Source organism: Pseudorasbora parva, chromosome 11 (genome assembly GCF_024679245.1).
Source record: "Pseudorasbora parva isolate DD20220531a chromosome 11, ASM2467924v1, whole genome shotgun sequence".
NCBI lineage: Eukaryota > Metazoa > Chordata > Actinopteri > Cypriniformes > Gobionidae > Pseudorasbora > Pseudorasbora parva.
The window spans coordinates 33,899,866-33,916,582 of NC_090182.1; the positions used below are offsets into that span (position 1 = coordinate 33,899,866).

The 16,717-nt window shown below is 35.0% G+C and overlaps 1 protein-coding gene across 2 annotated transcripts in view; it reads left to right on the forward strand.

Moving 5' to 3' along the window:
• The first annotated feature begins 5,953 nt into the window (after nt 1–5,953).
• The window catches only part of wfs1b (Wolfram syndrome 1b (wolframin)), a 36,271-nt gene continuing 25,507 nt past the window's right edge, over nt 5,954–16,717 (forward strand). For both annotated transcript variants that reach the window (XM_067457833.1, XM_067457834.1), the window contains exon 1: nt 5,954–6,137. The gene's annotated coding sequence lies outside the window, so the exon portion shown is untranslated. The remainder of the gene's footprint in view (nt 6,138–16,717) is intronic.

Consider the following 16,717-nt stretch of genomic DNA (forward strand, 5'->3'; position numbering starts at 1 on the left):
TAAATGAAAACGTCAATGGCAAAATAATTTAGGCTCACGTTTTCTCATAAAGCGACTTTGGGTATCTTGCCTAGGGCGCCAAAGAGGCTAGGGCCGGCACTGGTCAATAGGTTTGATAGCGATTACAGACACTTGTCACACTGAAGGCGTTCCCCATAGTGTCAACTGATGCAGTGCAAGTTCCCTTTCGAAAGGGAACTACAGTTTTACTATAATATTTTTACAATATAACTGTAGTAAAACCATGGTTTTTAAAAAAACATGGTTCGCACCAAAATACCACGTTTACTACAGTCATAGTTAAACTACAGTTTTACCAGTAAAACCATGGCTATTTTTCGTAAGGGATTTGTTTGAACGATATTCAAAGATCTGAGCTTCCCACTACTAGAGTAATGCTGGTGTTAGCATCTGTGAACTCAGACGTGTAAATACCAATCTTTTATACGCTGAGAGTTATGACTTGATTGGATATATCTGACCGTGATATGTGACATAACATTGAATCTTTCTGGCAGAATGCGCATAATCTTCATTACCCTTTTTTATTGAATAATCATGATTAAAATCATGATAATTTTGAACAAAATAATTGTGATTATTAGTTTAACCATTACACTGTACCAAGTGGCAGTATTAAAGGGTTAGTTCACCCAAAAATTAAAATTCTGTCATCATTTACTTACCCTCATGTTGTTTCAATCTTTTATCACTTTCTTTGTTCTGCTACAAAAGAAGATATTTGGAAAAATGTTTGTAACAAAGCAGATCTAACAACCATTCACTACCATAGTATTTGTCCTTACTTATTTTTGAATGGTCTCTTTCTGCTTGGTTACAAACATTTTTCCAAATAAATTATTTTGCATTAAAGTATCTTGTACATGGGTTTGTTTATAGAATGTTTGAAATGTCAATCTCAATTACAATGCCAATTTCAACCTCACTCACTCACACACGCATACATACAAAGTCAATTATTCATCTTGGCAATATTTGCTAAGTAAATTGCTGTGTGTGATGTTTTGCTAAGTATATGACTGTTTTTGGGGGGGTTTACTACTTGCTGGTTATATTGATATTGATTTGATCTTAAAAGAATAAACAGTGCTGGTTTTCCCGGCTTTATGGCAAAGATGTTATCTGAAACCTTTTTCTCTGTTGGATTTCACAGTGACTATTAGTTTGTGTAGGGCTTTACTTGGTGTGTTCTTTGCTTTACAAAGTGTGGGGGCATACATACCTTCGCCTTCGGCCCCCGATTTGCTAAATCCGACTCTGCCTGTGCCTATAGGCCCTGTTAGGTCTTCCATTATATCTCTTATAAAACAAGAGGTCTGCTGTTGACTCATAAAGTGAAACCTTCCTGTTATTTCCATTCACAATTCCCAGAGTGACCATCTACTCATAGGCCGGAGGTATAAAGAGCATGATTTACCTGCTCCTTCCTAAAGGCAGATTCATTTTCCAGCTTGGTGGCATTTTTCAGTGAAATTGAACTGCCTTGATATTTAGACTTTGGCATGACTTATATGATTTGAAATCCATTTTCTGGGTTATGCAATTGTAACACAATATGAACAATGTCAGCTAGTAAACTATAACTTTTAGTAACTAATTGTTGCGTTATTCCAAATAGATTGTTATCCACAAATAGATGTAAAGAAATAAAAAAAAAAAAAAAAAACACACAAATAAATAGAATGAGATCCACAAATGTATGCAGGAGTTTAAAAAAAGAAACTAGATTTACAAATAAATACAATGACATTTGTGAAAAAAAAAAAAATATATATATATATATATATATATATATATATATAATATAATTTTTTTTATTTATTTTTTATTTTTTATATATGTATATATGTCACAGACACAACACTGCCTTGCATTCGCTTTCTGTGAAATTGTTGATGGCTTCCTCTGCATTGGTGGATCCAGTGGCGTAGTGTCTAGGCATGTAGGTATATGGCCAATGGAGAGCCTGCAGCCGCCCATGGGGAACTTTTAATTAAAACGAGGGAATTAATTTTTAATTCATGGCCACAATAAATACATATGTGTATGTATGCATGTCGTGTAGTTATTTCGGTAACGCTTTAGATTACGGCCCGGAAAGTACTGCATAATTAAAGTGATTTTACAGCATAACTTTCTGTAATTATAGTGTAACTATAAAGTAAGTATATGGGAACAATATGTAATATTGGGGGAATAAAGGGGTAACTATCAGGAAAATTTACAAATTATTTACGCTGTATTTTTTAATTAAGGGGTAATTATACTGTAAGTATTTTTTAATTAAGGGGTAATTATACTGTAAGTATTCTTTAATTAAGGGGTAATTATACTGTAAGTATTTTTTAATTAAGGGGTAATTATACTGTAAGTATTTTTTAATTAAGGGGTAATAATACTGTAAGTATTTTTTAATTAAGGGGTAATTATACTGTAAGTATTTTTTAATTAAGGGGTAATTATACTGTAAGTATTCTTTAATTAAGGGGTAATTATACTGTAAGTATTTTTTAATTAAGGGGTAATTATACTGTAAGTATTTTTTAATTAAGGGGTAATAATACTGTAAGTATTTTTTAATTAAGGGGTAATTATACTGTAAGTATTTTTTAATTAAGGGGTAATTATCCGTGTAATTACGGGGTACGTATGAATGTGCGGGCTGTAAATTAAAGTGGCTCTTGTTCTCCTCTTGTTTCGTGTAGTTATGGGGTAAGTATGGATGTGCGGGCTGTAAATTAAAGTGGCTCTTGTTCTCCTCTTGTTTCGTGTAGTTATGGGGTAAGTATGGATGTGCGGGCTGTAAATTAAAGTGGCTCTTGTTCTCCTCTTGTTTCGTGTAGTTATGGGGTAAGTACAGTAAAAACACAAATACAATCTGATATCACTCAGAAACCTTTATTTAAAAAATGAAAAATAAATTTAGAGCACATTCATTTATCTTGCTTGGCTTCATCCTCCTCTTGTTCCTCTTCTTTTTCTTCCTTGCCACAGATGAATCTTAAGAAGGATCCCACATGTCTAGCTAGTATTCTGTAACTGTTACACTGAAAATACAGTGCTCGCAGAAATATCCTCACCGTTTACTCGTCTTTTACGCATCAAACAGCATATACAGCAATAACTACAGTAATCCATACGATCCCAATGGATAAGTGTTTGTAGGAAAAATAACAATATATCGCATCCGACCAGCAGTTATCTGCGTGTGCATGCGAGGGTTGATTTCACGCTTGACGTAACTTGAAGGGTCAAGCGTGACGTGCGCGCGCCGAAAAACTCTGGTCATGTGGATGTCTGATGCTGTCGTTTTTTTATGCTCACAACAGTATACAAACAATAACATAATATATAACATAATAATATAATAGCAATTAGAAACAAACAAGAATAAAATACAAGATAGGTTCGTTCTCGCGTGTGTTTCAGATGAAACGTGCACGAGAACGTCATGAAAGCTTGAAGCGTCTTATCCACGCGCTGGTAACAGGCAAGCTTTCATGACGTTCTCATGCACGTTTCATCTGAAACACACGTGAGAATGGACATTTCTTGTATTTTATTCTTGTTTGTTTCTAATTGCTATCATCATATATTATGTTATTGTTTGTATACTGTTTAACTTGTGAGCATTAAAAAAAAACGACATCATCAGACATCCACATGACCAGTTTTATGACGCGCGCACGTCACGCTTGACCCTTCAAGTTACGTCAAGCGTAAAATCAACCCTCGCATGCACACGCAGATAACTGCTGGTCGGATGCGATTTATTGTTATTTTTCTTACAAACACTCATCGTTTAACTTCAGAAGACATTGATTCATCCATTGGGATCGTATGGATTACTCTAGTTATTGCTGTATTTGCTGTTTGATGCCTAACTCTTAGAAACCCAAATGAGTTTTAATTAGCAGAGATTATTTATTTATCTATGTTCATCTGAGGAAATAAAGTCGTATACATCTCGGATTACATGAGGGTAAAAGACGAGTAAACGGTGAGGATATTTCTGCGAGCACTGTATTTTCAGTGTAACAGTTACAGAATACTAGCTAGACACGTGGGATCCTTCTTAAGATTCATCTGTGGCAAGGAAGAAAAAGAAGAGGAACAAGAGGAGGATGAAGCCAAGCAAGAGAAATGAATGTGCTCTAAATCTTTTTTTTTTTTTTTAAGTTTTTATTTTTCATTTTTTTAAATAAAGGTTTCTGAGGGATTTCAGATTTAGTATGTGTTTTTATTGTACTTACCCTGTAATTACATGAAACAAGAGGAGAACAAGAGCCACTTTAATTTACAGCCCGCACATTCATACTTACCCCATAACTACACGGATAATTACCCCTTAATTAAAAAATACTTACAGTATAATTATCCCTTAATTAAAAAATACTTACAGTATAATTACCCATTAATTAAAAAATACTTACAGTATAATTACCCCTTAATTAAAGAATACAGTATAATTACCCCTTAATTAAAAAAATACTTACAGTATAATTACCCCTTAATTAAAAATACTTACAGTATAATTACCCATTAATTAAAAATACTTACAGTATAATTACCCCTTAATTTAAGAATACTTACAGTATAATTACTCCTTAATTAAAAATACTTACAGTATAATTACCCCTTAATTAAAAAATACTTACAGAATAAATAATTTGTAAATTTTCCTGATAGTTACCCCTTTATTCCCCCAATATTACATATTGTTCCCATATACTTACTTTATAGTTACACTATAATTACAGAAAGTTATGCTGTAAATTCACTTTAATTATACAGTACTTTCCGGGCCGTAATCTAAAGCGTTACCATTAAATCTAACACACATAACTAATGAAGAGACCTTTCATTAAACAAGCCCAACGATTTTTATAAATGGTTTCACATGGTTTCAGCAAAGCTAAACAAAATTAACTTACTATGTTTTTCATTAAATTAACACTGGAAGATGTTGGAAAACATATAATTGAATTAATTCCACTGACCATCTCTATACATAAATATAAATTACACATTATATTCAATTTTCTGGTGAGCTGCTCATTACACTTGCGTCTGATGACCGCTTACACAGGGACAGTTGACAGCAAACACTTGTGAAGAACGCAATCTGTTAAAGGGATACTTCACCGTTTTTTCATATTAAACTATGTTATTCCCTTAACTAAGATGAGTTGATACATACCTCTGTCGTCTGAGTGCGTGCACTTAATCTCTCTGAGGCGGGGTGACATTCTGATAGCATTTAGCTTAGCACACTAATCACAGTTCATTCCTATGGAACCAAAAAGAGATCAAGTTAGAAGCAACCAATCAACTCCACGTTTCCCCTATTTAAATACAGTTACACGAATAGTTGGACGATCAAGTATGGTGACACAAAATAAAACGTGGCGCTTTTTTAACCGAGTTAAAAAGGAGAACAATCTATTTGTTTGGAATAATGCAACAAAAATACCCCCATAGAGGTGCATGTGCAAGGGCCCTTTCATCTTTGCTTGCAGCTTTAATTGTTGTTATTTTTATTTATTTGCTGTGTGATTTGTCACTAAATAAACCTTTTTTTTTAAAGTCAAAGACCTATGTTGATTGTAAGGGACATGAATTAAGAAATTAAATGATTTGCATAGATAAATTGTTCATGGATATTTATAATAAATACTAAAATATGTTTTTCATGAGTTTTTCATGATTAATGTCTTTAATTCTAATTCCTTAAATTTGAATAAAGAATTCAAAAATCCTGAATGACTGATCACAAACAAAACTGGGTAAAACAAACAAACAAAAAACACAAAGGAACTTAATTTGTTAACTTGTGTTCTTTCTTTCATTATCAAGTCTTTTATTTTGAAAATCGAGAGATGCACCAACAGGAACTTGAATAGGACAATGTCAATATTCTAGCGCAGTCAGTCTGTGAGGGGGGGGGGTTTATTTAGTGAGCAGCATCTGGACGGGCCTCTGCTCATTACGTTTTATTTACACTGCGTCTAGTGTCAGAACTGTAATGAGTGGACTTTTCAATACTACAAGAACAGACTAAAGCAACTGTGCTGACCGCGCATACATTGTCTTGACGAACTGATGGAGGAGCTCAGGTAAGAGAAATGTCATTGCAGCCGGTGACTGAAGACTCGCTGTAGTTTCATTTATATGTATGTATGTGAACAGACATGCAGAAATACAGAGTTCGAGTGTTTGAAGATGTTCGGGTGTGTATCTGTCTGCTCTCTGGTGCGTGTTTGTTTGACTGTAACTTTACTTTCTGTTCTGTCGGTCATAAGTGAAGGTGACAAGGTTGAGCAATGTCTGCTCTCGTGCTCAGCTGATTTGCGTCTCTGACTGGTGCAAATACACTGTTTGCAAAACTTTTACCATGGTAAAAATAGCTTGCTTTCGTTTTCATATAATACTAAAGTAATTATTTTGAATGCTGTAAATGTGTAATGAACATTGGAACTCCTTAAGAATCTTACATTGTATTTTGTCTTTTGTTGTTGTTGTTTTAATGATGACACTGCACACCATGTTTTATAGTAAACATGGTTCTATGAGCTATGTTACCAAGTCAATTTTAAGTTTGCTGTTTGTTTGTACGTAATAACTAGCACTCTTAAAGCCCAATTTATACTTCTGTTAAGTGTAGGCTACACAGAAGGTACGGCGTACGAAACGCATACGCATACCCTGACGCACCTCTCCAAAAATGTAAATATGCGTCAATTCTACGCGGACCGTAAGCGCATTGGTCTGCTAGATCCCCTCCCTCGGGCCTATCTGCGATAGGAGTGTGTATGTCCAGAAATGATAGTTTCATCCTGCTATATAACACGATATTGTGCAGTGCAGAGATACTTTATTTTAGTGAATAAATGCATAGATCCGCTGTGTAGTTTATTTATTTTCTCATTAAAACCAAAGATGCTATATAATCAGTGATTGTATATCAAGAACAGGGACACATCACGTTTTGTGATTTCAACGGAATGAATAGTGTCCGCAACAGCAATCGATTGAAGAGCTAGTAGTGAATGAGCCACCTGAAAACGAGCACTCTGCATGATTTCACAAACGCATTCAGTGCCAGATCGCCTCATGTTAATCTACTAATCAACTAGAGATGCTTAATTTGTATTACATACAACAACTCAAAGTGCAAGAAAAGCCATTATCTGCCGCCATTACTGCTGATACTTCAGGTGCATGCAGTGACAGTGCCGCTAGTGGGCAGTGTCCACAGGCAGTTGATGGTAACCCCCAGTCTCAAGGCAAAAGCCGAAGAAATTAGTTGTTTACAAGGGGGTAATCTAGCACTCGGAAAGCATTCCACCCATAGGGGCGGCCATTGCTAACCTAACCATCACCTGCTGTTAGCATTCCATTGACTCCCATTCATTTTTGAGTCACTTTGACAGTGAATAACTTTACATCTGAGGCGTTTAAAGACGCCATTTGTCAATTTTTTATTTCTAAAAAAACACGACAATGCATAAAAGGCTCCATTACCTTGTATCTTACACTATTGCCCCGCAGAAGCTGTTTTTGTAAAAATAGGCTAACGATTGCGTCATAACCAATCCGACTCTGTCGCACAGTTGAGAAATTACCGTATAGACCTGAGGAGACGCTCGCAGGCAATCTTTTACTGTCTATGAGACAGTCGGGGGGACGTGGAGACATAAAGTCTGATAAAGTCAAGGGAGAAGAATGGGGAGAAGCCCCATAGTGAGCCAAAAGCAACGGGAGAAAATATTTAAACAACGTGATTCAGATTTCACTTTCCACAACTACTAGAAGACCTACAGCTGTCCGACAGGTTGCCCACGTCACATCTACGTCGTCAAGCTCAGTCTGACGCCCGTTTCACACATACTCCGTCTGCAGTGCGTGTGCGGTGCGTGTTGCGTTGCGTGTGCGTTGCAGGAGCCCCACACACTGTAGTCCTTTCACATATGCTGCGTTTGCAGTCCGCAACTGATCCGCTGTTCCATACCACAAACACAGCATTTATTCATTATTTTTTAAAATCCAAAAGTTTTTACTGAACATGCCTCGTCAGAATTCCAATCCTCTTTGTTTACTCTTTAATAGAAGTCAGGTTACATAGCCTACTACATTTAAACAACATTTTTTCAATTCATTGATTCATATTTATATATAAATATACTTTAGATTTAGCTCACACAAAAGGCAAAACATTTAAACATAGGTTATAGCCTAAAATCATAAACATTTTAAATTAGAAACTTACAATAGTCTATTCAAAAACAGCCGACTCTCGTCTTATCTTTCGTTTTTACACCCTTTTAAAAGAAATCCTGCAGGTCAAAAAGAACTTTGCTTTTCACCTCCAAGAAAGTACGAGTGCTCTCCATTATGGCACATTTTTTTACCTCAATGCCAGGTAAGGTGTCGTTTTGTTGCTTTACTTGAGAAAAAAAGCCATGTGTTGACTTTGAAACAAGAGTATATTTTAAATGATATGCATCCGTGTTGAAATTACTAGATTTTCGCGTCAGTACATGTTTATTTTAATGCGAAAAATGTTCTATCACTTTAATGCAGCAACGCAGCGCAGCGCAGCAAAAAATAGACTCGGTACGAAAACGATCAGTGCACTGCTGCAGACGCAACGCTCCTGGAACAGACTGACGGACAGCATCCGTGTGCAGTGTGAAAGCTGTCATCCGTTAACATGGGTACCGAAAAAAATACGCAACGCACACGCACTGCAGACGGAGTATGTGTGAAACGGGCGTGAGCCTGAGCAGTTCGCTCAGCCATCAGGAAGTGAGTGCTCCTTTACTGACATCACTTTCCGCCATTGAAGTCAATGGGATAGCTCTGTCCATTTCTTTTACTGTCTATGCTTGTTTACGCTGTCAATGCATGAGGTTGAGATGCATCTGAAGCAGTGAGGGCCTGCAATATTGTGAATTATGACAGAGTGCAAACGAATCCGATCTAGTAAAGTGAGGGAAAGTTTACAAAACTTTGAACTAAGAATATTGTCATGTGCAATATATACAAGGGGCAACTTGCTTTTAACGGGAGCACGACATACATATTGGAGAACTTAAAAATATCCCAGCGCAACATACCTGTCAACATTTGGGTAGGTTGTTATGGGTGGGGTCGGGGTGGCATAAATCCTCACATAGACCCATAATAATAATACTTTTAATTTGTACCTGTGCTCTTCCTACTTGTATAACAACTTAACAAGTAGGAAAAAAATGTGTGACCTACCCTGCTCCTCTTCAGAAAATTACATTCGCTGTCCCATTAATTCAAAGTTAATTGAATTAATAATTTTTAGTTGGCTCAAACTTGACTTCAACTTTAAAATGTACGTTTACTCAACCTGTTTTTATAATTAATTCAACTAAAACGTTTTAATTAGGGGTTTCATTTTTAAATGGTTTTAATTGTTACTAGAAATTGCAGTGGTGGAACTATAGTTACAAACTTGTTATAGTGAGGATAAAAACAAATTAAAGCACATTGTATGCATTTATAACATTTGGCATCCAAACAATACATTTTCATAAGAATTAATTTCACATTTCTTTAAATAAAAAAATGACCAAAGCCCTTGTCAATTTTCTTTAATGTCTTTAATGCACCTTTAGTTTTGAAAAAACACACACAGTCAAAGTAGATACAGTGGAGCATTCTTGCTTCTTGTCAGTGTTTCAGCTGGAAAAGGGATAGTTCACCAAAAATGAAAATTCTGTCCTCATTTATTCGCCCTCATGTTGTTCAAATCATGTATAATTTTCTTTGTTCTGCTGAACACAAAATAAGATATTTGGAAGAATGTTTGTAACAAAGCAGATAGAGTAACCATTTATTACCATAGTATTTTCCCCCCTACTATGGTAGTGAATGGTTGCACCATCTGGTTGGTTACAAACATTCTTCCAAATATCTTATTTTGTGGTCAGCAGAACAACGAAACTCATACAGGTTTGGAACAACATTAGGGTAAATGACAGAATTTCCAATTTTGGGTAACTATCCCTTTAAGAAGAACTGACTGGTTTGGATGAGAAACTTTGCAACGAGTCAGCATCAATGGATATCTTGGTTACACCCTGTTGGAGAAAGAAAGAGAAAAATTAATAATAATAAAAAAATTATATTCTTTATACATTTTATCAATATTAAGAATTTATTTGAATGTGTGACTAAACTAAAGTTTAGAATTCGTCCCACTTGTGAGGACGGTGAAATGAGCGGCATTTTATCATAGTATTCATGGTTATGTTGTTCCCTTAATTTACGGGACAATTTCAAAAGTTGGAACACGAAAAAAATCACGCTCAACACAACCACGTAACCATAAATAGCGTACATTATTTGGCCTACATTAAGTGTTCTGAGATGATGCCGAACGACCACTGAATATGACGTCAGCATCAAACATACGTTGAGATGGAGACGAACGATCTTTAATTATGTGCCCAGATATAAAGCCCATATTTAAACGAACTAACGCGAACGCAGATAGAATTTCAATCAGAATAGGACACCTGATAGTCTGAAAAAAATAATACCAATTTGGAAAAACATAATACCTCTGAGACCACATTTAACACTTTTAATGGCCTTAAATTTGACAATTTTGATTTATCACTTTTTAATACTTTTTAAAACCCTGCGGACACCCTGTAATGATTAAACTGCAGACAAATATGTAGTAAATTAGTAAATTAGAAGTAAATATATCCAAGGGAAATAGGGATTATTTAGGCCTAAGTTATGTCTACGTCAAGTTCACTCGTCACCGAATAAATGATTTACGTTACGTTAATGTGGTCTTTAACCATGTTTAAGTAATAATACATAATTTTGTTTTAAACTATAATACTATATAATGTATTTTAGATTTAATCTCAGCGTGTTGTGTGCTAGTTTTGTGTCAGACAAACTTTCTCTCATTAGCTATAAGCCAAGGTGCCTTGGTGATGATTTTTATACATGCAAATTTACTGAAACATGTCAAACGTGTAAACGTGCGCGCTCATCAGAAGTGGCTGGCTTACGTTTTATTTTAGACTTGCTTCAAGGCATATCTTTAACGACTATCCTCATAAGAGCAATCTTAAATAATTTATATAAAGTCTAAAATGAACAAAAAGAGTTGTGAGAGAATGAGGCGCGATCCATAGAGAGTATATAAACAGTGAGATCCGCGTGTCTGTCTGCTCTTAAAGGGACAGCAGCCAATAAAGCTTCCTGTCAGGGAACAGAGAAAATGACTCGCTGCTCTTGACTAAATAACTTTTGTAGTTTTAATAAGGATTAACTATTTAATTTAGAGTTTATGCAGTGCAGACTACATATAACTTAGATAACTTTATTAAATTTCTGTATATTTCCTAACTGTTAAAGGGGTACTTCAGCGCTGGGAAGATGGATCTGTATTTAAACTGGGTCATCAATGCAGTAGAAATGTGAAATTATTTTTGAATTTGGTGTCTTCTAGACTGAGAAAAGACAGAAAATGTATTTTTGTCCCATGGGGATGAAAGACTACAATTCCCAGAATGCTTCACTGCCCCGTGAGGCTATTCCCAACGCTACCAACTTCATTACTGTGACTGAGTTAGAGAAGACACTTCAATTAAAACCTGAACGTGTGTGTTCAATATAATGAGTGAGTCACCGCGCGAGTATCACAGCACTGAGCACGAACTGCAGGAGTGATGAGAGCTGAGGTAATCGCGACTACACTCGCGGCATACATTCACAACGCGAGTTCAGTCTGGCGCGTTTCAGTTCATGCCTTTGCAAGCTTAACTTTCATAGAAATTAATTTGAGAAGTTAAAAGACTTACATTGCTCACCATAGCTCCGTTCAAATGATCCTGTCTGCAAGCTGAGCTCTCCCTGCAAGCTGAGTGTAATCTCCCATCCCCCAATGCCGGATTCAAAACATGCAGAAATAGCTCCCTCTGCTGGCTGTAGTCTTTAGCCTCTGGGCAAATTTTCCAGAAATTTTTCCAGAAATAAAATGCATAAATCTCTCGTCTCAGGGAGATATGAGGGGGGAAAGCACAATAATTTGAATATTCTCCAGGGTTTCTACTGATACAAAGCCAAATGCTAATCGCTGAAGTAACCCTTTAAGACAGGAAGGGCAGGAGTAAACATGACCTTTATTATGGGTTTATATTAGCATGGTTTTAAGTTTACTTAAATTAAAAACTGTTATATTTTTGAAGCCTAATAATAAATGTAAAAAAAAAAAAAAATTCAGTAGCTGTATTAATATCAATAATAGGCTACTGGCCTTCATTCATAAAAAGATGCCATTTAAACAAGTATTTAAAATATACTGTCTTTATGTTTTCTACATTAATTTGATTAACTGTGAAATTATTATATAAAAAAAATATTAAAAATATACATTTTTTTTTTTTTTATTGCGATTAATCACAGAAAAAATGTGTGATTAATCTAGTTAACGTTTTTAATCGATTGACAGCACTAGTTGTTAGTATTTTGTTAAATTCAACAACTTATTACAGTTGTAATATTTGGCTCAGGTTTTGTTGTTGAAAAAAAAACACTAAATAATTGAATTGCTGAATTACCAATTATTAATTGAAATCAAATGTGTATGCAGTAATGCTTCTCCTTAACCAACCTTTGTGAATGTTGAGATCTATTTTACTGTGTCTGAATGATAACTTATTACAGATTTCCTCCTGGTGTCAATTCTAAATCTATTCTTTTTTGTATGTTATATATGTAAAAATCTGTGTGAATAATAGAAAGGTCGCTGATTAACACTTGCAATTCAGTGTCGTGATGGTTTTAAAAAATATTCTAAAGGTAGTAAAAAAGGTATTAAAAAGTAGTAAATTTAACTTAAGTTTTGCTGTATATACCCTGCATTAACACTTACCTCAAAAATCCTCAAAATTGCTGCTGCTGCCTCTCGGTGAACCTCGCGAAGTCCTTTGATCTGTATCCTTCCGCGAATCAAACAAGTACTCCAGAGATGCTTCTGCGAAATCAAACGAGCAATACAGATCCTTTCACGTAGTCAAACAAGCTCTTGTACGTATTCATTAAAATTAGGCAGATTAAATGCCACAATTAACTACATATATTCATGAATTATATATGTATATTAAATATGTAATATGTAAGTGTTGTAGGATTCATCTTCTCATTATAATGCAGAAACCATCATGAACAAAACATCGAAAATACATCTAATTTCACAAATATTGTTCTGATATAGGCTATTTTATCAAATGTTTCTAACAGCCCATTTCAACAGCACAAACAAAAATCTATTTACCATAGTAAAATATTGTGTGTAAAATATTGTGTTAGCCATATAGCCTACTTTTATAAAACGTTGACTGTATTCACGTTTTTTGGTCCAGTCAACATTTGCAATTCTAAATGTTAACTGGATTTGAAAATATCAATTCATTTAATGTTTTTCAAATATATTTCTGCAGACTTAATATAATTAGTCTTCTTAACTAAGCACAAGTAAGAAAATTAGTTCAACATATATTTTTTGCTCTTCCAACATTTTATTAATTGGAGTTTTTAGAGTGAGGTATGCAGCGCTAGAGGGGCTGGTGAGAGGAGAGTTCTCTAGCTGTATTTTGTTCCATATGCATAACGACTTACAAAAGGAGATGGGATCATTCATGTCAGTTACTGTTTCATACTGTTAATTATTACACGGCTCTGTGAAATACTTGATCCTGATTGGTCAATCGCGCATTCCAGCGGTATGTTATTTCAAGATAACAACCGCTCAGTAATGCGAGTTATCTGGACCGGTACTACTACTTCTATGCTTAATGCTGGCGCCATCTTGTGGCTGTTAAATACTTAAACAGCCATGGCTACAATGGAAGACTTCAAGGCGGGGTTCCTTTATAAAGTTTTAAATATGGATACTTTTGTTACAAAAACGCGATTCGAATCAGAAGGCTCTATTAACCCATCGAAGCCGTGTGGAGCACGTTATTTGGCGGACAGCTGCATTTTTTTATGGACTTCAAAAACAGCTAACTTTACAACTACTGCTTGGATTAACGTAGCCTGGACTTTTTAAATATAACTCCGATTGTATTTGTCTGAAAGAAGAATGTCATATACACCTATAATGACTTGAGGGTGAGTAAATCATAGGCTTGGTTTCATTGTTGGGTGAACTAACGCTTTCAGCATTCATTTTGAACATTTAGCAGCAATAGATAAAGGCTTAAAGCAGTTTAGAACTGTTTTTCTTCACGGAAGCTTTGCGTAAGAGCTAATAAAATATTTAATCTCAAGACAATAACCATAGACTCAAGTCAAGACTATGTCTAATTTATTTGAGACTAGTAGCTGTGTAATAAACGGGATAATGTACACCCAGCCGGTTGTTATCGCAGAATAAACCCAGACGGAGTGATCAGGACCCCGACGCGAAGCGGTGTACATTATCCCTTACTTAAAAGGTGACTGAGAATCTGATATCCGATAGCTCAATTGTCATGTAAAAAAGATTGTATTTTTATACTTGTAATAACTGTTTGCAGATTAAAATTCTACCATTCTTTGTGTCCCCTTTTAAGCAGCACCTATTGATCATTTTTCGTCAGAGGAAATTGCAGCTGTTTTTTTTTTCTTCCACTGGAAAAAAAACAGAATATATAAACAATGCTTAGAAAACATTTATGTGTGATTTAAGTTGGACAGAAATCTGAGAACTTAGAGAATGACCTGTTTAGTTGGCTCAAAGTTCATTAAAACAACAATTTCAAAAAGCTAACGTTATTTTCTTTTTTTATATTATAGTTAGAATATGTATACCTCAATGTTTTAACTAATTGAATAATCGTTCAAAACGTATTGATTAGTCGTCAGCAGCAATAATCAATGATTAGTCAATCAATCGTTCTAATAATCGTTAGATTAATCGATTATCAAAATAATCGTTTGTTGCAGCCCTAGTGATGAGGTCCGATCTCATCGCAGCTGTTAGGTGTCACAACTGATTAACTGCCACTAGGGCTGGGCGATATGGCCCAAAAAAATTATCACGATATAATTTAGCATATCAGTCGATATCGATAAATATCACGATAAATGTAAAATGTTTATTTCTTTAAAGTTTAAAGGCATATTTTTGCTCCTGAGTGAAATATGTAGAAAACAAACAGTTAGCTGTGGTTTTAAACTATCCTTTATTGTCAAAACATGATAAACACTTCCCAAACAAATGAACAATTTATTTAAACTGAGGTAGATTTATTTATTAAAATCTTAACTGTGGTCAGCATTTTTTTACTCAACACTTTATATCAATAATATATCATTATACAGGGCTTGAAATTAAGCATGTTCATGTGCTTGTCCTTCGAACAAGTACATCGTTCAAGCTTGTCCAAGTAAAAGATTAGCTTGTCCGGAAAAGTGTGTGTGTGTTTGTGTGTTGTAAATATAATTTATTCTGAAGCAATATTCTCACCAGTGTTCAATCAGCTTTGACATATTTAAATCTGCATCATTTGAAATATGTGATATTTTCACCTTTTATAAAGGGCATTTTCCCTTAATCTTATTAAATATAGGCTAAGCTTCATGTTTCATTTTATATTTGTAATTTTGATCAATACATTTAATTAAAATAAAACACTATAAGGGCTGTTACCATTCAAATTAAATAATTTACACTGAAAAATTACAACAGCATTAAATAATGTTTTGAGATTTGTAGTTTTGAATAGACGAATAAGACATGTTGGAAAGTATGTTTAAAGATCAAATTAAACCACCAGTAGGTGGCAGCAGGTGGCCGTCTTAATGAGCGAGTCATTGAGTCGTTCATTCAAACGATTCATTCAAACAATGAATCGTTCATTTACACAGGTTGTTGTGAGACGCGTTGCGGTCCTGCTGTGAACGATTTTCGCAGCTTAAATAGAACAAAAACGCTCAATATTGCATCATATATATTTAATTGTGTAAGTAAACACTAAAAACGCAAATGGTCAAAAAAAAACCGTTTTAAGAAACATTTTGAGACCCCTTCTCTTGCCTCACAGTGGATTGGTCCACCGTGCATCTCACCGACACACACACACAAATGCTGCGTCCCAATTCGCCTACTTATACTACGTCCTAAAAGTATGTACTCTTTTTGTGAAGAAAAAGTATATACTTTTGAGTGTGTAGCAGAAAAGTATGCAAGCTTCGGGACATACTACTTCGCCATCTTTAACGGACTCTGTCGCTTAGTTACGTGCATCCCGTCACCGTTTATCTGCCCTGTCAATCATCGTCAGATTCGTCACAGTTCAAATCCTCCACATACAGATTAATCTCTTACCGTATCGGAGAGAAATGTAGCCGCTCGTTGATCTGCCATTTGTGGGTCTTTAATGCAGAGACTCTCCTCATGTGTTTGCAGTTTAAATATAATGATGCATTTAAAAGTTAATGGCCAAACGTGTCATTACAAAAGTTCACAATGCTGCTGCAGGTGAAATATAATGTGGACAACACTGAATAAATATATTTTTGTCAGGTTAAATATTGATAGTTGGTCACTCAAACCCCTTTATCTAAACTTCTCTACTTAACCGTCGAACTCGCACATCCGTCATGTTTGTAGTTTTTTAACGCTTTTTATCCGAGTTTGTAGTTCTAA